The 24,746-nt window shown below is 41.6% G+C and overlaps 1 long non-coding RNA gene across 1 annotated transcript in view; it reads left to right on the top strand.

Annotated features, from left to right (window-relative positions):
- Positions 1–22,516, top strand: part of LOC139746285 (uncharacterized) — a 93,086-nt gene extending 70,570 nt beyond the window's left edge. Inside the window, exon 3 of the long non-coding RNA XR_011712130.1 lies at positions 22,313–22,516. This is a non-coding gene — a long non-coding RNA (uncharacterized lncRNA). The remainder of the gene's footprint in view (positions 1–22,312) is intronic.
- The last annotated feature ends 2,230 nt before the right edge of the window (positions 22,517–24,746 follow it).

Raw genomic sequence — 24,746 nt, forward strand, 5'->3', positions numbered from 1 at the left:
TATGTTTGAAGGAATAGTGGTTCCAACAATGTTGTATGGTTGCGAGGCGTGGGCTATGGATAGAGTTGTGCGCAGGAGGATGGATGTGCTGGAAATGAGATGTTTGAGGACAATGTGTGGTGTGAGGTGGTTTGATCGAGTAAGTAACGTAAGGGTAAGAGAGATGTGTGGAAATAAAAAGAGCGTGGTTGAGAGAGCAGAAGAGGGGTGTTTTGAAATGGTTTGGGCACATGGAGAGAATGAGTGAGGAAAGATTGACCAAGAGGATATATGTGTCGGAGGTGGAGGGAACGAGGAGAAGAGGGAGACCAAATTGGAGGTGGAAAGATGGTGTGAAAAAGATTTTGTGTGATCGGGGCCTGAACATGCAGGAGGGTGAAAGGAGGGCAAGAAATAGAGTGAATTGGAGTCATGTGGTATACAGGGGTTGACGTGCTGTCAGTGGATTGAAGCAAGGCATGTGAAGCGTCTGGGGTAAACCATGGAAAGCTGTGTAGGTATGTATATTTGCGTGTGTGGACGTGTGTATGTACATGTGTATGGGGGGGGGGGTTGGGCCATTTCTTTCGTCTGTTTCCTTGCGCTACCTCGCAAACGCGGGAGACAGCGACAAAGTATAAAAAAAAAAAAAAACATATGTAAGTAGGAGAGATGGCCAGAGAGCGTTATTGGATTACGTGTTAATTGACAGGCGCGCAAAAGAGAGACTTTTGGATGTTAATGTGCTGAGAGGTGCAACTGGAGGGATGTCTGATCATTATCTTGTGGAGGCTAAGGTGAAGATTTGTATGGGTTTTCAGAAAAGAAGAGTGAATGTTGGGGTGAAGAAGGTGGTGAGAGTAAGTGAGCTTGGGAAGGAGACTTGTGTGAGGAAGTACCAGGAGAGACTGAGTACAGAATGGAAAAAGGTGAGAACAAATGGAAGTAAGGGGAGTGGGGGAGGAATGGGATGTATTTAGGGAATCAGTGATGAATTGCGCAAAAGATGCTTGTGTTATGAGAAGAGTGGGAGGTGGGTTGATTAGAAAGGGTAGTGAGTGGTGGGATGAAGAAGTAAGAGTATTAGTGAAAAAGAAGAGAGAGGCATTTGGACGATTTTTGCAGGGAAAAAATGCAATTGAGTGGGAGACGTATAAAAGAAAGAGACAGGAGGTCAAGAGAAAGGTGCAAGAGGTGAAAAAAAGGGCAAATGAGAGTTGGGGTGAGAGAGTATCATTAAATTTTAGGGAGAATAAAAAGATGTTCTGGAAGGAGGTAAATAAAGTGCGTAAGACAAGGGAGCAAATGGGAACTTCAGTGAAGGGTGCAAATGGGGAGGTGATAACAAGTAGTGGTGATGTGAGAAGGAGATGGAGTGAGTATTTTGAAGGTTTGTTGAATGTGTTTGATGATAGAGTGGCAGATATAGGGTGTTTTGGTCGAGGTGGTGTGCAAAGTGCGAGGGTTAGGGAAAATGATTTGGTAAACAGAGAAGAGGTAGTAAAAGCTTTGCGGAAGATGAAGCCGGCAAGGCAGCAGGTTTAGATGGTATTGCAGTGGAATTTATTAAAAAAGGGGGTGACTGTATTGTTGACTGGTTGGTAAGGTTATTTAATGTATGTATGACTCATGGTGAGGTGCCTGAGGATTGGCGGAATGCGTGCATAGTGCCATTGTACAAAGGCAAAGGGGATAAGAGTGAGTGCTCAAATTACAGAGGTATAAGTTTGAGTATTCCTGGCAAATTATATGGGAGGGTATTGATTGAGAAGGTGAAGGCATGTACAGAGCATCAGATTGGGGAAGAGCAGTGTGGTTTCAGAAGTGGTAGAGGATGTGTGGATCAGGTGTTTGCTTTGAAGAATGTATGTGAGAAATACTTAGAAAAGCAAATGGATTTGTATGTAGCATTTATGGATCTGGAGAAGGCATATGATAGAGTTGATAGAGATGCTCTGTGGAAGGTATTAAGAATATATGGTGTGGGAGGCAAGTTGTTAGAAGCAGTGAAAAGCTTTTATCGAGGATGTAAGGCATGTGTACGTGTAGGAAGAGAGGAAAGTGATTGGTTCTCAGTGAATGTAGGTTTGCGGTAGGGGTGTGTGATGTCTCCATGGTTGTTTAATTTGTTTATGGATGGGGTTGTTAGGGAGGTGAATGCAAGAGTTTTGGAAAGAGGGGCAAGTATGAAGTCTGTTGGGGATGAGAGAGCTTGGGAAACGAGTCAGTTGTTGTTCGCTGATGATATAGCGCTGGTGGCTGATTCATGTGAGAAACTGCAGAAGCTGGTGACTGAGTTTGGTTAAGTGTGTGAAAAAAGAAAGTTAAGAGTAAATGTGAATAAGAGCAAGGTTATTAGGTACAGTAGGGTTGAGGGTCAAGTCAATTGGGAGGTAAGTTTGAATGGAGAAAAACTGGAGGAAGTAAAGTGTTCTAGATATCTGGGAGTGGATCTGGCAGTGGATGGAACCATGAAAGCGGAAGTGGATCATAGGGTGGGGGAGGGAGCAAAAATCCTGGGAGCCTTGAAGAATGTGTGGAAGTCGAGAACATTATCTCGGAAAGCAAAAATGGGTATGTTTGAAGGAATAGTGGTTCCAACAACTTTGTATGGTTGCGAGGCGTGGGCTATGGATATAGCTGTGCGCAGGAGGGTGGTTTGATCGAGTAAGTAACGTAAGGGTAAGAGAGATGTGTGGAAATAAAAAGAGCATGGTTGAGAGAGCAGAAGAGGGTGTTTTGAAATGGTTTGGGCACATGGAGAGAATGAGTGAGGAAAGATTGACCAAGAGGATATATGTGTCGGAGGTGGAGGGAACGAGGAGAAGAGGGAGACCAAATAGGAGGTGGAAAGAGGGAGTGAAAAAGATTTTGTGTGATTGGGGCCTGAATATGCAGGAGGGTGAAAGGAGGGCAAGGAATAGAGTGAATTGGAGCGATGTGGTATACTGGGGTTGACGTGCTGTCAGTGGATTAAATCAAGGCATGTGAAGCGTCTGGGGTAAACCATGGAAAGCTGTGTAGGTATGTATATTTGCGTGTGTGGACGTATGTATATACATGTGTATGGGGGGGGTTGGGCCATTTCTTTCGTCTGTTTCCTTGCGCTACCTCGCAAACGCGGGAGACAGCGACAAAGTATAATAAAAAAAAATAAATAAATATATATATATATATATATATATATATATATATATATATATATATATATATATATATATATATATATATAGAGTTGTGCGCAGGAGGATGGATGTGTTGGAAATGAGATGTTTGAGGACAATGTGTGGTGTGAGGTGGTGAGGTGAGGTGGCGAACAACAACTGACTCACTTCCCAAGCTCTCTCATCCCCAACAGACTTCATACTTGCCCCTCTTTCCAGGACTCTTGCATTTACCTCCCTTACAACCCCATCCATAAACAAATTAAACAACCATGGAGACATCACACACCCCTGCCGCAAACCTACATTCACTGAGAACCAATCACTTTCCTCTCTTCCTACACGTACACATGCCTTACATCCTCGATAAAAACTTTTCACTGCTTCTAACAACTTGCCTCCCACACCATATATTCTTAATACCTTCCACAGAGCATCTCTATCAACTCTATCATATGCCTTCTCCAGATCCATAAATGCTACATACAAATCTATTTGCTTTTCTAAGTATTTCTCACATACATTCTTCAAAGCAAACACCTGATCCACACATCCTCTACCACTTCTGAAACCGCACTGCTCTTCCCCAATCTGATGCTCTGTACATGCCTTCACCCTCTCAATCAATACCCTCCCATATAATTTACCAGGAATACTCAACAAACTTATACCTCTGTAATTTGAGCACTCACTCTTATCCCCTTTGCCTTTGTACAATGGCACTATGCACTCATTCCGCCAATCCTCAGGCACCTCACCATGAGTCATACATACATTAAATAACCTTACCAACCAGTCAACAATACAGTCACCCCCTTTTTTAATAAATTCCACTGCAATACCATCCAAACCTGCTGCCTTGCCGGCTTTCATCTTCCGCAAAGCTTTTACTACCTCTTCTCTGTTTACCAAATCATTTTCCCTAACCCTCTCACTTTGCACACCACCTCGACCAAAACACCCTATATCTGCCACTCTGTCATCAGACACATTCAACAAACCTTCAAAATACTCATTCCATCTCCTTCTCACATCACCGCTACTTGTTATCACCTCCCCATTTACGCCCTTCACTGAAGTTCCCATTTGCTCCCTTGTCTTACGCACCCTATTTACCTCCTTCCAGAACATCTTTTTATTCTCTCTAAAATTTACTGATAGTCTCTCACCCCAACTCTCGTATGTATACTTATGTATATCTCGCTTTTTAAACCAGGTATTCCCAATCATCAGTCCTTTTTTAGCACATAAATCTACAAGCTCTTCACCATTTCCATTTACAACACTGAACACCCCATGTATACCAATTATTCCCTCAACTGCCACATTACTCACCTTTGCATTCAAATCACCCAACACTATAACCCGGTCTCGTGCATCAAAACCACTAACACACTCATTCAGCTGCTCCCAAAACACTTGCCTCTCATGATCTTTCTTCTCATGCCCAGGTGCATATGCACCAATAATCACCCATCTCTCTCCATCAACTTTCAGTTTTACCCATATTAATCGAGAATTTACTTTCTTACGTTCTATCACATACTTCCACAACTCCTGTTTCAGGAGTACTGCTACTCCTTCCCTTGCTCTTGTCCCCTCACTAACACCTGACTTTACTCCCAAGACATTCCCAAACCACTCTTCCCCTTTACCCTTGAGCTTCGTTTCACTCAGAGCCAAAACATCCAGGTTCCTTTCCTCAAACATACTACCTATCTCTCCTTTTTTCACATCTTGGTTACATCCACACACATTTAGGCAGTCGAGAACATTATCTCGAAAAGCAAAAATGGGTATGTTTGAAGGAATAGTGGTTCCAACAATGTTGTATGGTTGCGAGGCGTGGGCTATGGATAGAGTGGTGCGCAGGAGGATGGATGTGCTGGAAATGAGATGTTTGAGGACAATGTGTGGTGTGAGGTGGTTTGATCGAGTAAGTAACGTAAGGGTAAGAGAGATGTGTGGAAATAAAAAGAGTGTGGTTGAGAGAGCAGAAGAGGGTGTTTTGAAATGGTTTGGGCACATGGAGAGAATGAGTGAGGAAAGAATGACCAAGAGGATATATGTGTCGGAGGTGGAGGGAACGAGGAGAAGAGGGAGACCAAATTGGAGGTGGAAAGATGGAGTGAAAAAGATTTTGTGTGATTGGGGCCTGAACATGCAGGAGGGTGAAAGGAGGGCAAGGAATAGAGTGAATTGGAGCGATGTGGTATACCGGGGTTGACGTGCTGTCAGTGGATTGAATCAAGGCATGTGAAGCGTCTGGGGCAAACCATGAAAAGCTGTGTAGGTATGTATATTTGCGTGTGTGGACGTATGTATATACATGTGTATGGGGGTGGGTTGGGCCATTTCTTTCGTCTGTTTCCTTGCGCTACCTCGCAAACGTGGGAGACAGCGACAAAGCAAAAAAAAAAAAAAAATATATATATATATATATATATATATATATATATATATATATATATATATATATATATATATATATATATTTTTCCATTATATATATATATATATATATATATATATATATATATATATATATATATATTTTTTTTTTTTTTTTTCTTTTTTTATACTTTGTCGCTGTCTCCCGCGTTTGCGAGGTAGCGCAAGGAAACAGACGAAAGAAATGGCCCAACCCCCCCCCATACACATGTACATACACACGTCCACACACGCAAATATACATACCTACACAGCTTTCCATGGTTTACCCCGGACGCTTCACATGCCTTGGTTCAATCCACTGACAGCACGTCAACCCCTGTGTACCATATCACTCCAATTCGCTCTATTTCTTGCCCTCCTTTCACCCTCCTGCATGTTCAGGCCCCGATCACACAAAATCCTTTTCACTCCATCTTTCCACCTCCAATTTGGTCTCCCTCTTCTCCTCGTTCCCTCCACCTCCGACACATATATCCTCTTGGTCAATCTTTCCTCACTCATTCTCTCCATGTGCCCAAACCATTTCAAAACACCCTCTTCTGCTCTCTCAACCACGCTCTTTTTATTTCCACACATCTCTCTTACCCTTACGTTACTTACTCGATCAAACCACCTCACACCACACATTGTCCTCAAGCATCTCATTTCCAGCACATCCATCCTCCTGCTCACAACTCTATCCATAGCCCACGCCTCGCAACCATACAACATTGTTGGAACCACTATTCCTTCAAACATACCCATTTTTGCTTTCCGGGATAATGTTCTCGACTTCCACACATTTTTCAAGGCTCCCAAAATTTTCGCCCCCTCCCCCACCCTATGATCCACTTCCGCTTCCATGGTTCCATCCGCTGACAGATCCACTCCCAGATATCTAAAACACTTCACTTCCTCCAGTTTTTCTCCATTCAAACTCACCTCCCAATTGACTTGACCCTCAACCCTACTGTACCTAATAACCTTGCTCTTATTCACATTTACTCTTAACTTTCTTCTTCCACACACTTTACCAAACTCAGTCACCAGCTTCTGCAGTTTCTCACATGAATCCGCCACCAGCGCTGTATCATCAGCGAACAACAACTGACTCACTTCCCAAGCTCTCTCATCCCCAACAGACTTCATACTTGCCCCTCTTTCCAAAACTCTTGCATTTACCTCCCTAACAACCCCATCCATAAACAAATTAAACAACCATGGAGACATCACACACCCCTGCCGCAAACCTACATTCACTGAGAACAAATCACTTTCCTCTCTTCCTACATGTACACATGCCTTACATCCTCGATAAAAACTTTTCACTGCTTCTAACAACTTGCCTCCCACACCATATATTCTTAATACCTTCCACAGAGCATCTCTATCAACTCTATCATATGCCTTCTCCAGATCCATAATCCAGTGATGGATTGCGCAAAAGATGCTTGTGGCATGAGAAGAGTGGGAGGTGGGCTGTTTAGAAAGGGTAGTGAGTGGTGGGATGAAGAAGTAAGAGTATTAGTGAAAGAGAAGAGAGAGGCATTTGGACGATTTTTGCAGGGAAAAAATGCAATTGAGTGGGAGAAGTATAAAAGAAAGAGACAGGAGGTCAAGAGAAAGGTGCAAGAGGTGAAAAAAAGGGCAAATGAGAGTTGGGGTGAGAGAGTATCATTAAATTTTAGGGAGAATAAAAAGATGTTCTGGAAGGAGGTAAATAAGGTGCGTAAGACAAGGGAGCAAATGGGAACTTCAGTGAAGGGCGCAAGTGGGGAGGTGATAACAAGTAGTGGTGATGTGAGAAGGAGATGGAGTGAGTATTTTGAAGGTTTGTTGAATGTGTCTGATGATAGAGTGGCAGATATAGGGTGTTTTGGTCGAGGTGGTGTGCAAAGTGAGAGGGTTAGGGAAAATGATTTGGTAAACAGAGAAGAGGTAGTGAAAGCTTTGCGGAAGATGAAAGCCGGCAAGGCAGCGGGTTTGGATGGTATTGCAGTGGAATTTATTAAAAAAGGGGGTGACTGTATTGTTGACTGGTTGGTAAGGTTATTTAATGTATGTATGACTCATGGTGAGGTGCCTGAGGATTGGCGGAATGCGTGCATAGTGCCATTGTACAAAGGCAAAGGGGATAAGAGTGAGTGCTCAAATTACAGAGGTATAAGTTTGTTGAGTATTCCTGGTAAATTATATGGGAGGGTATTGATTGAGAGGGTGAAGGTATGTACAGAGCATCAGATTGGGGAAGAGCAGTGTGGTTTCAGAAGTGGTAGAGGATGTGTGGATCAGGTGTTTGCTTTGAAGAATGTATGTGAGAAATACTTAGAAAAGCAAATGGATTTGTATGTAGCATTTATGGATCTGGAGAAGGCATATGATAGAGTTGATAGAGATGCTCTGTGGAAGGTATTAAGAATATATGGTGTGGGAGGAAAGTTGTTAGAAGCAGTGAAAAGTTTTTATCGAGGATGTAAGGCATGTGTACGTGTAGGAAGAGAGGAAAGTGATTGGTTCTCAGTGAATGTAGGTTTGCGGCAGGGGTGTGTGATGTCTCCATGGTTGTTTAATTTGTTTATGGATGGGGTTGTTAGGGAGGTAAATGCAAGAGTTTTGGAAAGAGGGGCAAGTATGAAGTCTGTTGGGGATGAGAGAGCTTGGGAAGTGAGTCAGTTGTTGTTCGCTGATGATACAGCGCTGGTGGCTGATTCATGTGAGAAACTGCAGAAGCTGGTGACTGAGTTTGGAAAAGTGTGTGGAAGAAGAAAGTTAAGAGTAAATGTGAATAAGAGCAAGGTTATTAGGTACAGTAGGGTTGAGGGTCAATTCAATTGGGAGGTGAGTTTGAATGGAGAAAAACTGGAGGAAGTGAAGTGTTTTAGATATCTGGGAGTGGATCTGGCAGCGGATGGAACCATGGAAGCGGAAGTGGATCATAGGGTGGGGGAGGGGGCGAAAATCCTGGGGGCCTTGAAGAATGTGTGGAAGTCGAGAACATTATCTCGGAAAGCAAAAATGGGTATGTTTGAAGGAATAGTGGTTCCAACAATGTTGTATGGTTGCGAGGCGTGGGCTATGGATAGAGTTGTGCGCAGGAGGATGGATGTGCTGGAAATGAGATGTTTGAGGACAATGTGTGGTGTGAGGTGGTTTGATCGAGTGAGTAACGTAAGGGTAAGAGAGATGTGTGGAAATAAAAAGAGCGTGGTTGAGAGAGCAGAAGAGGGTGTTTTGAAGTGGTTTGGGCACATGGAGAGGATGAGTGAGGAAAGATTGACCAAGAGGATATATGTGTCGGAGGTGGAGGGAACAAGGAGAAGAGGGAGACCAAATTGGAGGTGGAATGATGGAGTGAAAAAGATTTTGTGTGATCGGGGCCTGAACATGCAGGAGGGTGAAAGGAGGGCAAGGAATAGAGTGAATTGGAGCGATGTGGTATACCGGGGTTGACGTGCTGTCAGTGGATTGAAGCAGGGCATGTGAAGCGTCTGGGGTAAACCATGGAAAGCTGTGTAGGTATGTATATTTGCGTGTGTGGACGTATGTATATACATGTGTATGGGGGGGGTTGGGCCATTTCTTTCGTCTGTTTCCTTGCGCTACCTCGCAAACGCGGGAGACAGCGACAAAGTATAATAAATATAAATATAATATATATATATATATATATATATATATATATATATATATATATATATATATATATATATATATATATATATGTATATATATATGTATATATATATATATATGTAGGTTTGCGGCAGGGGTGTGTGATGTCTCCATGGTTGTTTAATTTGTTTATGGATGGGGTTGTTAGGGAGGTGAATGCAAGAGTTTTGGAAAGAGGGGCAAGTATGAAGTCTGTTGGGGATGACAGAGCATTGGGAAGTGAGTCAGTTGTTGTTCGCTGATGATACAGCGCTGGTGGCTGATTCATGTGAGAAACTGCAGGAGCTGGTGACTGAGTTTGGTAAAGTGTGTGAAAGAAGAAAGTTAAGAGTAAATGTGAATAAGAGCAAGGTTATTAGGTACAGTAGGGTTGAGGGTCAAGTCAATTGGGAGGTGAGTTTGAATGGAGAAAAACTGGAGGAAGTGAAGTGTTTTAGATATCTGGGAGTGGATCTGGCAGCGGATGGAACCATGGAAGCGGAAGTGGATCATAGGGTGGGGGAGGGGGCAAAAATTCTGGGAGCCTTGAAGAATGTGTGGAAGTCAAGAACATTATCTCAGAAAGCAAAAATGGGTATGTTTGAAGGAATAGTGGTTCCAACAATGTTGTATGGTTGCGAGGCGTGGGCTATGGATAGAGTGGTGCGCAGGAGGATGGATGTGCTGGAAATGAGATGTTTGAGGACAATGTGTGGTGTGAGGTGGTTTGATCGAGTAAGTAACGTAAGGGTAAGAGAGATGTGTGGAAATAAAAAGAGCGTGGTTGAGAGAGCAGAAGAGGGTGTTTTGAAGTGGTTTGGGCACATGGAGAGAATGAGTGAGGAAAGATTGACCAAGAGAATATATGTGTCGGAGGTGGAGGGAACGAGGAGAAGAGGGAGACCAAATTGGAGGTGGAAAGATGGAGTGAAAAAGATTTTGTGTGATTGGGGCCTGAACATGCAGGAGGGTGAAAGGAGGGCAAGGAATAGAGTGAATTGGAGCGATGTGGTATACCGGGGTTGACGTGCTGTCAGTGGATTGAATCAGGGCATGTGAAGCGTCTGGGGTAAACCATGGAAAGCTGTGTAGGTATGTATATTTGCGTGTGTGGACGTATGTATATACATGTGTATGGGGGTGGGTTGGGCCATTTCTTTCGTCTGTTTCCTTGCGCTACCTCACAAACGCGGGAGACAGCGACAAAGCAAAAAAAAAAAAAAAGAGAATATTCATGTCATTAGTAATAATGATAGTTCTTGGCAAAAGGGAATGTTGTTACGTTTACAAGGCTGTACATATCCAGGTCAGTGAATGGTCCATAGAGAAAGCCTGCTTGGAGAACCACATCAACCATTAGTAGCGAGTTGTAACTGGCAACATGCTGGAGAGGGAGAGCTTGGGTGCAACCAAATTGTCGTCAATTGGTGAATAATATGTGGATTCTGTAAAAAAGGAAAAAATGATGGCATGACAACTTGGTTTACCAGTTATTATCTTCTTCTAATAAGCCAGCATAAGTAATTTGAGCATATAAATTATCAACTTATGTGTGAAAAGTCAGTGTTACAAATAAGGTATTAACAGATTGTGACAATAGCTCTACCTGCTGTATCAAGTTGTCAACTGTTAACTTGATGTCATTCAAATACTGGGAAACCTGCTGTATCAAGTTATTAACTGTTAACATGATGTCATTTAAATTCTGGGAATATTGTTTTAACACCTTAGCCTCAGCCTTTACATACCTGTTAAGAAGTCGAAATTGCAAAGATTGAACCTGATTCCTAAATAAATTAAGTTCTTCCTGAGCAGTAGTACTGAACTAATATGAATGGAGGGGCTCTACAAAATTATGCACACCTCTTGTACTTCTCTTCTGCTGTTTCTTGTTCTTCCTGGCATTTGTACTCACTGGAGATTCAACGTCTTGTGTTATGTCATAAAATCACACAGGTACTATTCAGTTTCCAGGTCCACTGTCTTAACAAAGCTGAAGGAGGAGGAGCATGAGAGTTTCTGACCATTATACTGTTGTAAGAATCGAGTAGGGTAGACGGTAAGCGAGGTACGGCCTCCATTAGTTTCACCAAATTATACGTGTAGAGTAAACCTTCCAGGCCCAACTTAACTGAGACTGTGTCTCGCACAAGATGCACCTTGTGGGGAGCAGTAAGAAGGATGCCTGATACGGTCTTGTCATCAGTACTTTGTAGACACCATGAAGACATAAGAAGGAAGAACCTGTAAAATAATAAAACCAAACAACTTCTTAAAGGCGAGGCCTTAATGAGAACTGATGTGTCTGTGGTAGTGATGTGAGGGTAGTCAGATTAGGTGTGGGGACAGACTGAATGGTGTTAGAAGGTTGTTGGGTGACACTGTGTGATGATGAGGGCTGAGGAGTGTTGTCTGGTGTAGGATCAGAAAGGTGTTCAGAATGCTGTAAAATCAAGTGGTCCTCATATTCCTCATGAATGTCTCCCATATTTAGATGTCAAACCCTAAACCTATGTCCTTTTAAATGAGCTAAAACCTTATCCATAAGGACCAGAAAATTTTTGGTCTGACTTTGGAACCTCACTCAGGGAGTTAAAATCTTGCACAATTACCAAGAGTCCGGGAGCTACCGTTCATGGTTTTGTGAACTCATAAGCTTGAAAGTTGTAGTGGCTTTATGTAGATTTTGCTTGATCTGTTAAGGAATCAATTGAGTTGTACTATATTTTTCTGCTACAACTGAATTCTAAACTGCTAGACATGAAGGAAGGAACACTATTATGTCATATGGCAACTTTTTATCAGAACTGTGCAAGGTGTGGAAGGGTGCTTCTCCAATTGACTTATGATATACTGAGTTTAATGAGCAATGGATATCTGCTAGACATTCATCCAATTCATCTTGGTCGAAATTAATGTCATTGCAAAGAGATGGTAGGATTTTACAGTTTAACCTTTCTGCAAGACCATTTGAGGTCAGGTGATGTGCTATTATATTACATTTGGTTATGTTATACAACTTACAAAGATCTTCTAGTAGTGAGTTATTGAGTTTTCCTCCATTATATGTGACTAAAACCTTTGGTGTTTTATGTCTGTCTAGAACATGTTTCTTGAACACCTTAGCGACACTGGTTACTTCTTTATCTTGAACTGGAACTAATTCACAGTACTTTGTGAAAGCATCAATAATTACTAAATCATGTCTGTAACCTGCCATGGACCTAGGAAAACCTCCTAATATGTCCATATGAACCCTTTCCCTGGGGTATGAAGGTACAAGATATTTCAACACAGTTTGAGAAGTAGTGGGACTTCCCTTGTGTGTATTACATATTTGGCACCTCAGTATATGAAGTCATGTTTTTCTGCATTCTTGTACAAAAACGCCTTAAGTGAGTCTGCTTTTAGCGTCTATCTGTGCCCTGGTGTGCAGCCTGAGCCACTGTACTAATACTGTGGAATGGCTGTTTGTTTGACTACATAGGTGGGTTCTCCAAATCTCAAGGGTCTACATAAAACTTCCTTTGCTGAGTACACTTCTTTAACTGGAACAGCTGTCTTAACATCCAAGGAAGGCTGACTTACTTTTAGAAATTTTATGACAGTACCCCAAACTGGGTCATCTCATTGCTACTGCTTTGACCTCTCTCCATATCAAAATCTACAGGGGCTATCTTCTACAGTCTGCAGGAAAGTGTGTCTGCAGCTACTTTTGATGAGCCTGAAACGAAACAAAAATCTGGGTCAAAGGCTTGTATAGTTAGGAACCATCTTTGAAACTTTCATGTTGGATCTTTTCATTGAAAATGCTTAACAATGCTCTATGGTCTTTAATCTGTGTTAGGGTAACTATACATATATTGTACATATATTCTTTAAAATGTTTGAGTGCCCAAATTGCTGCAAGGCCTTCTAACTCAGTTATTGAGTATTTTGGTTCCTTTGAACATGGATGACTTGCATCAGCTATGGGAAAGAGTCTACCCTTATTTGACTTCTGCATAAGTACAGCACCAAGACCCTGTTTACAAGCATCTGTGCAAAATGAAGTGTTTCTCAAAGTTGGAGAAGTGAAGGATGTGCACCTCGATCAAGTGTTGCTAGAGCAAATTGAACACATTGCTTTGCTTGCAAGTCCACTGGAATGTAACTTCATTTCAAAAGTGAAGCGAGTGAGTGTGCAATCTTCGCGAAATTAGCAATAGATCTTTGATAATATCCTGCTAAACTAAGGAAGGATTTGACTTGGTCTGTGGTGGAAGGAATTGGCCATTCTACAATGTTTTTGCCTCAGCTGCATTGGGTTGAATATTGTTTTCATCAACTTTGTGCCCTAAAATAATCAATCTTTGTTTACAGAAAGGAGCATTTGGACTGTGAGTTTCAAGTTTGCATCTTTGAGTTGTAGAAACACTCTTTCAAGACTCTTGAAATGAGAAGAATGTCTGGAAACATGACAGTTACGTCATCAAGATAAACCAACACTTCTTTGCCTAGCATGTGATGAAAAATGTTAGTCATTAAGCACAAGAAGGTGATCGGTGAGGAATGAAGACTGAAAAGCTTGCATATGAATTGCTGATGTCCATCTGGCACACTGAATGCAGTCAGATGGTGGCGTTCCTTTGACAATGGTATCTGCCAAAACCTGCTTAATGAATCCAAAGTAGAAAATACCTTATTCTTTCCTAAGCTATGAAGAAGCTCCAGTACCACTGGTAATGGTAAATGATCCTTCAGTGTGACCTTGTTGAGTATCCTAAGATCTATGACTGGTCTAAAGATTTCCGTCCTTCTTCAGAATGAGCAAAAGTGGTGAATTTCATGGTGACAGTGATTCTTCAATGATACTGTCTTTCAACATATCCTGAACAAGCTTGTTTGCTATTTGTCTGTGTGCATGTGGCACACAATAGGCTGGGACATAAATGGGAAGTGTGCCCTTCTTAAATTGATAATGTGAATATCCAAATAAGTGGTTCTCCTGATAAGGCAGTTGTAGATTTTTACTGGTTATGTAAGTCTGCTTACTGGTCAGCATCCTTGGTTAATTCTACCTTAGAAATCATGTCAAGGGTGATGTTTGGGAGCTGACTCAAACCATGCACTGTTGAGCCTGAGGTAAGAGGAGTAGGTGGTAGAAGGTTAGTTGAATCTGAGACTCGATGGATGTTAAACTCATGTGCAACCCCTTGTCTTGAATTCCGGACTTCAAAACTGAGAATTCCACAAGCTTAGTACCTCCGCAGAGACGGACAGGAGTGGATCGCATATTGGCAGTGAATATTGCGACCTCTACATCTGAGGTCTCATGAATAGAGGCATCCATTGTTAGTCCTCTTACAATTAGTGAGGAAGTCTTAACAACCACTGTAAGTATGAAATTACCCTGACTATGCCTGAAATCATGTCATGCACTCATGTTTGAGAAAGTGAGAGGATCCTTCATTAACTTGTCTCCATGCAAAGCCATGATTGTTTTCAATTTTGCTGGGCAATTAGTGGAAAAGTAGAAAGGATGCATATTATCGACTGTCAAGCATGGTGTGGGAGTGGATGCATTATTGATTCTGACTGAGTGACAACTCCAGCAGTGGGAGGAACATATTATCAATATAGACTACATTTTCATGGTAAATAGGATAGGTCCTATATTGTGCCATGGAGCGGCGTCCTAGTAGCAACTTGGCAGGAAAATTACACGACAAACAACGTAAAGGGGATGGCAACCACTGAGTTGCTTATGAGAAGGCTCATTTTGATAGTGCCTCTTACATTAAGAGTTCTATCCAAGATACTCTTAAGAGATGGGGAAAAGTCCAAGCATTGAACATGTAGAGTATATATTAGTTGTTGAATGAAATCATAGTGAATGATATCTGCTTCCATGCCACCGTCTAGAAATATAGTGATGGGCTTGTTATGAAAAAATCCATTAAATCAAAACCTTTAATATGAGAAGATGCCAAAGAACAAATATGTCTTAAAAGTTCTTTATGAAAGGAAGATTGTCATTTTCGATGATACGATGATGAACCTGTGCTGGATGATATCCGTTTGGTAAGGCTCAATATCCTGCTGAAGTGTGTTCGGCGTTCCTATGATATGAATACATTTATGGTCTCTGTTGTCCCAATAGTGAAGTGTTGGGTGCAAATGGGTGAAGGGCAGCCTGTTGTCTGACTGATGGAAATTATGGTTCGATTGGCTGAATTGTGGAAACTGAGGTCATGCCGCTATGGGTGGGTGACTACATCTGTGATGGCCAAGGTGTGAGAATATGTCCATCATGTAAGGACATACATTCTCCTTATGTCCTGATTGGTGACAAAGGAAGCATGTGACTGTATCTGAGTGTTTGTCATCACTGATTTGCTTTCTTTGACCACAAGACGTGGGGTCAGGAGCACTCGTAGGTTTCTCTTTAGAAATAGTGTACCAGCTGAGAGAATATTTCACCACACTTTGGGAAGTCGATGCTGTCCTCAATGTTTTGGTTTTGGAATAACTGCTTTTCTTTTGAGTATGATTTAATACTTTTGTTACTGACCATGATGGGTCGATGTTCTCATTAAGTAACTTTCACTTCACATTTGGAGGAAGCTCCTTAAGGATGAACTTGATGTGCAACAATCTCATGAGAGTTTGTGTGTGTATTTCTGGGTCATGCATTGCTGATTTCCAGTCTAGTTTTCACTTACCTGTCTGATTAATTTCATTCTACCATTTAAGGTGCTCCGATAATCAGGAATGAAAGTATCATCCGGGTTATAGTGTTGGGTGATTTGAATGCAAAGGTGAGTAATGTGGCAGTTGAGGGAATAATTGGTATACATGGGGTGTTCAGTGTTGTAAATGGAAATGGTGAAGAGCTTGTAGATTTATGTGCTGAAAAAGGACTGATGATTGGGAATACCTGGTTTAAAAAGCGAGATATACATAAGTATACTTATGTAAGTAGGAGAGATGGCCAGAGAGCGTTATTGGATTACGTGTTAATTGACAGGTGCGCGAAAGAGAGACTTTTGGATGTTAATGTGCTGAGAGGTGCAACTGGAGGGATGTCTGATCATTATCTTGTGGAGGCTAAGGTGAAGATTTGTATGGGTTTTCAGAAAAGAAGAGTGAATGTTGGGGTGAAGAGGGTGGTGAGAGTAAGTGAGCTTGGGAAGGAGACTTGTGTGAGGAAGTACCAGGAGAGACTGAGTACAGAATGGAAAAAGGTGAGAACAATGGAAGTAAGGGTAGTGGGGGAGGAATGGGATGTATTTAGGGAATCAGTGATGGATTGCGCAAAAGATGCTTGTGGCATGAGAAGAGTGGGAGGTGGGTTGATTAGAAAGGGTAGTGAGTGGTGGGATGAAGAAGTAAGAGTATTAGTGAAAGAGAAGAGAGAGGCATTTGGACGATTTTTGCAGGGAAAAAATGCAATTGAGTGGGAGACGTATAAAAGAAAGAGACAGGAGGTCAAGAGAAAGGTGCAAGAGGTGAAAAAAAGGGCAAATGAGAGTTGGGGTGAGAGAGTATCATTAAATTTTAGGGAGAATAAAAAGATGTTCTGGAAGGAGGTAAATAAAGTGCGTAAGACAAGGGAGCAAATGGTAACTTCAGTGAAGGGCGCAAATGGGGAGGTGATAACAAGTAGTGGTGATGTGAGAAGGAGATGGAGTGAGTATTTTGAAGGTTTGTTGAATGTGTTTGATGATAGAGTGGCAGATATAGGGTGTTTTGGTCGAGGTGGTGTGCAAAGTGCGAGGGTTAGGGAAAATGAGTTGGTAAACAGAGAAGAGGTAGTAAAAGCTTTGCGGAAGATGAAAGCCGGCAAGGCAGCAGGTTTGGATGGTATTGCAGTGGAATTTATTAAAAAAGGGGGTGACTGTATTGTTGACTGGTTGGTAAGGTTATTTAATGTATGTATGACTCATGGTGAGGTGCCTGAAGATTGGCGGAATGCGTGCATAGTGCCATTGTACAAAGGCAAAGGGGATAAGAGTGAGTGCTCAAATTACAGAGGTATAAGTTTGTTGAGTATTCCTGGCAAATTATATGGGAGGGTATTGATTGAGAGGGTGAAGGCATGTACAGAGCATCAGATTGGGGAAGAGCAGTGTGGTTTCAGAAGTGGTAGAGGATGTGTGGATCAGGTGTTTGCTTTGAAGAATGTATGTGAGAAATACTTAGAAAAGCAAATGGATTTGTATGTAGCATTTATGGATCTGGAGAAGACATATGATAGAGTTGATAGAGATGCTCTGTGGAAGGTATTAAGAATATATGATGTGGGAGGCAAGTTGTTAGAAGCAGTGAAAAGTTTTTATCGAGGATGTAAGGCATGTGTACGTGTAGGAAGAGAGGAAAGTGATTGGTTCTCAGTGAATGTAGGTTTGCGGCAGGGGTGTGTGATGTCTCCATGGTTGTTTAATTTGTTTATGGATGTTGTTGTTAGGGAGGTGAATGCAAGAGTTTTGGAAAGAGGGGCAAGTATGAAGTCTGTTGGGGATGAGAGAGCTTGGGAAGTGAGTCAGTTGTTGTTCGCTGATGATACAGCGCTGGTGGCTGATTCATGTGAGAAACTGCAGAAGCTGGTGACTGAGTTTGGTAAAGTGTGTGAAAGAAGAAAGTTAAGAGTAAATGTGAATAAGAGCAAGGTTATTAGGTACAGTAGGGTTGAGGGTCAATTCAATTGGGAGGTGAGTTTGAATGGAGAAAAACTGGAGGAAGTGGAGTGTTTTAGATATCTGGGAGTGGATCTGGCAGTGGATGGAACCATGGAAGTGGAAGTGGATCATAGGGTGGGGGAGGGGGCGAAAATTCTGGGAGCCTTGAAGAATGTGTGGAAGTTGAGAACATTATCTCGGAAAGCAAAAATGGGTATGTTTGAAGGAATAGTGGTTCCAACAATGTTGTATGGTTGCGAGGCGTGGACTATGGATAGAGTTGTGCGCAGGAGGATGGATGTGCTGGAAATGAGATGTTTGAAGACAATGTGTGGTGTGAGGTGGTTTGATCGAGTAAGTAACGTAAGGGTAAGAGAGATGTGTGGAAATAAAAAGAGCGTGGTTGAGAGAGCAGAAGAGGGTGTTTTGAAATGGTTTGGTCACATGGAGAGAATGAGTGAGGAAAGATTGACCAAGAGGATATATGTGTCGGAGGTGGAGGGAACGAGGAGAAGAGGGAGACCAAATTGGAGGTGGAAAGATGGAGTGAAAAAGATTTTGTGTGATCGGGGCCTGAACATGCAGGAGGGTGAAAGGAGGGCAAAGAATAGAGTGAATTGGATCGATGTGGTATACCGGGGTTGACGTGCTGTCAGTGGATTGAATCAAGGCATGTGTATGGGGGTGGGTTGGGCCATTTCTTTCGTCTGTATCCTTGCGCTACCTCGCAAACGCGGGAGACAGCGACAAAGCAAAAAAAAAAAAAAAAAAAAAAAAAAAATGTATTAAGGTCACATAAAAGGATGTGTAGTGAATTATCTGAAAATGATTCCTTGCAACCTAATCTAAACAATGTTTTGAACTTTTCCCAAGATGTACAGTTCTTAATGTCATCTGAGTCATAAACTACCTTAGCATAAATAGGCTTGTTGAAAGCTATGATATATTTAGCAGCAGACATTTTCCCGATTCCCCATTTTGTTTTACAATGTTTTCCACATTTCTAATCCACCAGCCAAAGTTCATAAGCTGACTATCAAATAACTCCTGTGATTCCCTTGTGTGTTTTACTGTCAAAACTGTTTTTTGTGAAGGAATCGTTTGTCGTGATTTCCCGTGATGTGGAAGGATGGTGGGGGAACAGGTGATTTTGAGTGAAACATCGTGTTAGTTGGTGCCTGTAGATTGTCTGTATGACATACATCATCACCAGAATCTGTCAAAGCAATGTTGTGTGAAGTAGGCATAGATGCCTTCTTCCACATACATTAAGAGACTAGGTAGATTCCTATGTAGGGACCTTTACGTCTATGACATGAGTCCTTGTTAGACATGTACTGAAATCAAAGTTAAGAGAAGCACATGATAACCAAAAGTTATGATATACTTAACACCATTCACCTAACCAACATATATGTGATGATCCTTTCTGAAAATTTTGTAATGAACTGGTCATAAGAATGTTGAAATTAGAAATGAAGACGATAAATGATGTTACCTGAGGTATACTAAACACTGACATATTAATATATAACTCTATATATGAAATGAGTCATTACATGAGCATTATAAGTACACAAAGAGATGAGGTAATGTATTGAATAAGATGTAGATTCATGCAATAATTGGTAAATATACATGAAAACTAAAATCGAATATCATCAAACTTTAATGAATAGTCATCATAAGAAGGACTGTAAGAGAAGGTGAAGATACATACAGTACTTACTATATATGTATATACAGAGTATGTAGTCTTGAATGTAGTGCACCAACACATAGGTGCCTTTATAAGAGTTTACCGCATTGGGTAAGCTATCTTGATAAACTAGTGAGAATTGTTATCTAGATTGAAGAGTCTTTCAGAGCATTGCAGGAGGTCTGAGCTGGAGGAGGTGTGGAGAGCATGCTGGCCAGTAGACCAATGACTGGGTATGCTGGCGGGTGGAGTCTGTGAGCAGAGTATGGCTATGCATTGAAGAGGAGTGTGCCCGCGAGTGCCTTGGTGATGTCAGAAGGGAAGGGCTGGTTGTGGTGATATCTGAGGTGACATCATGGATGGTGATGGGTGATGACAACATCTCTACGGTGATGTCATCAAGGGGTTAAGGGTTGCCATGAGAGATATCTCTGATGTCTGCAGGACTGCCTGTAGTTATGAGAGCATTGTCCATTTGTGGTGCTGTCTTGATATCCTGTCACAGCAACCCAGGGACAGTAGGGCTTGACAAGGCAATGCAAGAAAATGTATCATCAATGCACTGAGATGAGGTAGGTGGCTCTTACAGCTGGTAATTGATTCTGTACATAATGTCCCCAGAATGAATGTGCCAGAACTGCCGATGTGTCAGATAGGCTTTCAGAAGTGCCAGAAATGCCGGGCATAATAATATCCAACTCCTTGAAGAATTATAAGGTGTGAAGATTGTCAGTAGAACAGATATCACAAACAGTCAAGTTCGTGGGACAAGGCTGGGAGGCAATCTCTTCCACTCGTAACTATGTTATCAGCAAGTACATCCTTAATGACATTGCCACAGTTTAAGGCTGGAACAGTCCTTATTTGTATCTATGGTTTCTTAATGAAGATCCAGTGGCTTTTACAATTTTACAAGAAAAGTAGATATTTACATTTAGTTCACACCGAGTTCAGGTCCTAAGACACACACACACACACACAAGTGAATTGTGTTGCTTAGCTGAGCTGATTGCCAGCTAGCCAGCCCCCACCAGCGCCCAGCCCTGGTTTTGCTGAGGTCGGCTCCAAGTGATTAAACATCCAGAGTGGAAATCTACAGAGTGAGCCCATGGAGACTTTCTATGTGATCCAACTATCTGATACATGCTGACACATATATATATATATATAACATAATTGACTCATTGAAATGATGATAAATGATTAATTAAAAATCAGTGGCATTTGTGTCTGTCTTGCACAGTATCTGCAAAAACCCTTGTCTGCTATCCATATATTTGTAAAGTCGGTACATTGCTAAGGTTTATTGAGGGCACAAGCATATGATGCTCTCAGGGTGGAATCATTCATCTGGTCACTGAGACTAGTATTTCAAACAGTGTGAGTACCAGCAACCCACCTCATTGTGCCTCAGGCTATCCTTAGGGAAGGATGTTCTTTCTTTACTCATCCTGGTTGTTGCTTCATTTTAGGAACTTCACTTCTGGATGCTGTATTGCTTCCACTTGTACTTGAAGATAGTTGGCTTTTACCTTTTTAAGGAGAAGAAAGCCTGCATTCTCACTTAGAAGCAAGAAAATGTGGTTATAGGTGAGATTTCTAGGTCATTGGGTGCTCAGAATGCATGATCAGGTGGCTAATTGTCAGTGTTTGTGGGCTCCCTGACATCAACCCGCCACCAAAACATATCTTTGGTCACATAAGGAAGACTACTGGATCTACAGATAACCTCCTAAGACAAGAAGTATTACTGCAACCATGCACATCAGCTGCCAAGCTCAAGAAAAAGCATCCAAAACTTTTAAGAAATGTCTCAAAGAACCACTCATCATCATCTGCAACAGGAGCTTCACATTCCCTCTCACAATCCAGCTACCAAACCTCTGCTTATGAAAGAAATGAAATGCTAATGACTTGTATGTACAAGTACAAGAGCTGGAGTGAGCAACAGTGGAGTAAGGCAGGGGAGGGTGAGGATGTGAGAGGATGCCAGCCAGTAAGACACTCATTTCAGTGTGAAGACAGTGAAACATCCAAATAGTCCAGATAGTGTTATGATCTGGAGTTGTTTTGGTTGTGCATTAAGTAGGGGAGGATTGAACTTCGTACCTAAAGACACTACAACAAATGAGGAGCAGTACATTAAGGTGATAGAGGACCATCTTCTTTTTGAATAGGTTTGTGTGTGTGATCACTTTATGAATTTTAGTGCCTCCTACCATAAGGCTAGAAAGGTGATAAATTGGTTATCAGAGAAAAATATTCAACTGCTGGAGTGGTGTGGGAATTCCGTAGAGTTTAACCCAACTTAGCATTTTTGGAATGAGATAAGTCAAGCTTGCTTCTTGCAACACTTCATCTATGCCTAGAATACTTCAGGAACCTTGCCAGTCCATACCTTAGACATCTGCAGATGGTAGTCAAGACCAAATGAGAGATGAGAAAGTACTAAAATGTATGAATGACATCACCTCTGAGAATATATAGGGGTTGATAAGTTTTTTGCAAACATGTTTTTGTCCTCGCCACTATTAAAATATTGCCTTCCTAAGGACATTCATATATTTAGTCTCATAACAGAACTATGATAATGATAATAGATTTGTGACTCAAGTTTATAGAACATTTATCTAGAATTTCACTTATATAAAGAAGTCTGTTGCTTATTCTCAAGTATTTTTTTCATGACAAGCTTTCTTTATATCTTTCCTTGCATCCTTCACAAGTGCCACCAGAAGTACCACCATGGACAACACTGGTTGATTTCCTGAGAGAGACTGTAAAAATTCCTGGTACCAAGGTGCAGTGCCGGGAAGGAGGCTGTGGAGTTTGCACTGTTGTAGCTACAGTGCAAGACCAGGAGGCCAGTGGGAAATACAAAACATTTAGTGTTTGTGCTGTGAGTAGAATAAAGTCGAGTATTTCTGTATAACAAAGCATTGTGGATCATGTACTGAAATATGTAGTAAATGAAGTGATATACAGTGTTTTGCAGTATAGGTTGTGGCTGTTGAATTTGCATTTCTAAGGTATTTGAAAGATGGGAGTTTAAAAGTTGAGGTAAGTATTAACAGATGTATATGATACAGTAACCTTATTAAAAACTTGTGCAATGTAGAGTAAAAATTTGTGTACAATTTTTTTTTTTTTTTTTTTTTATACCTCGTCGCTGTCTCCCGCGTTTGCGAGGTAGCGCAAGGAAACAGTATAGTATTAATTTTAAGATATTATGAGATGACTGAATATGTGTCATATGAAAAAGTACAATATTTTTCAAATCTCTGTAAAAAGCCCCTTTTATATATATGTATATATGTATAGCCAATTAAGGACATCTTTGAAAACAAGTTAGTTTCTCTTCAGTATCTTCCTTGTGGATAACATTTTTGTAGTTTCTGGCAGGCTTTCACATACCAGTGGAGCCACACCAAAACTAGCTTCTGCCCTTGCCATCCACAACTTGGTCTTTATTCTGTGATAACAGCCTTTGAATTCCAGTATACACATGAGGCTTTTACAGCTATGTCAGCATAGTGATTGATTTTTTTTTTTTTTTTTTTTTATACTTTGTCGCTGTCTCCCGCGTTTGCGAGGTAGCGCAAGGAAACAGACGAAAGAAATGGCCCAACCCCCCCCATACACATGTACATACACACGTCCACACACGCAATATACATACCTACACAGCTTTCCATGGTGTACCCCAGACGCTTCACATGCCTTGATTCAATCCACTGACAGCACGTCAACCCCTGTATACCACATCGCTCCAATTCACTCTATTCCTTGCCCTCCTTTCACCCTCCTGCATGTTCAGGCCCCGATCACACAAAATCCTTTTCACTCCATCTTTCCACCTCCAATTTGGTCTCCCTCTTCTCCTCGTTCCCTCCACCTCCGACACATATATCCTCTTGGTCAATCTTTCCTCACTCATTCTCTCCATGTGCCCAAACCACTTCAAAACACCCTCTTCTGCTCTCTCAACCACGCTCTTTTTATTTCCACACATCCCTCTTACCCTTACGTTACTTACTCGATCAAACCACCTCACACCACACATTGTCCTCAAACATCTCATTTCCAGCACATCCATCCTCCTGCGCACAACTCTATCCATAGCCCACGCCTCGCAACCATACAACATTGTTGGAACCACTATTCCTTCAAACATACCCATTTTTGCTTTCCGGGATAATGTTCTCGACTTCCACACATTTTTCAAGGCTCCCAAAATTTTCGCCCCCTCCCCCATCCTATGATCCACTTCCGCTTCCATGGTTCCATCCGCTGACAGATCCACTCCCAGATATCTAAAACACTTCACTTCCTCCAGCCTCTCACCATTCAAACTCACCTCCCAATTGACTTGACCCTCAACCCTACTGTACCTAATAACCTTGCTCTTATTGACATTTACTCTTAACTTTCTTCTTCCACACACTTTACCAAACTCCGTCACCAGCTTCTGCAGTTTCTCACATGAATCCGCCACCAGCGCTGTATCATCAGCGAACAACAACTGACTCACTTCCCAAGCTCTCTCATCCCCAACAGACTTCATACTTGCCCCTCTTTCCAAAACTCTTGCATTTACCTCCCTAACAACCCCATCCATAAACAAATTAAACAACCATGGAGACATCACACACCCCTGCCGCAAACCTACATTCACTGAGAACCAATCACTTTCCTCTCTTCCTACACGTACACATGCCTTACATCCTCGATAAAAACTTTTCACTGCTTCTAACAACTTGCCTCCCGCACCATATATTCTTAATACCTTCCACAGAGCATCTCTATCAACTCTATCATATGCCTATCATATATATATATATATATATATATATATATATATATATATATATTTTTATTTATTTTTATTATTTTGCTTTGTCGCTGTCTCCCGCGTTTGTGAGGTAGCGCAAGGAAACAGACAAAAGAAATGGCCCAACCCACCCCCATACACATGTATATACATACACGTCCACACACGCAAATATACATACCTATACATCTCAATGTACACATATATATACGCACACAGACACATACATATATACCCATGCACACAATTCACACTGTCTGCCTTTATTCATTCCCATCGCCACCTCGCCACACATGGAATACCATCCCCCTCCCCCCTCATGTGTGCGA

This window comes from Panulirus ornatus, chromosome 4 (genome assembly GCF_036320965.1).
Source record: "Panulirus ornatus isolate Po-2019 chromosome 4, ASM3632096v1, whole genome shotgun sequence".
NCBI lineage: Eukaryota > Metazoa > Arthropoda > Malacostraca > Decapoda > Palinuridae > Panulirus > Panulirus ornatus.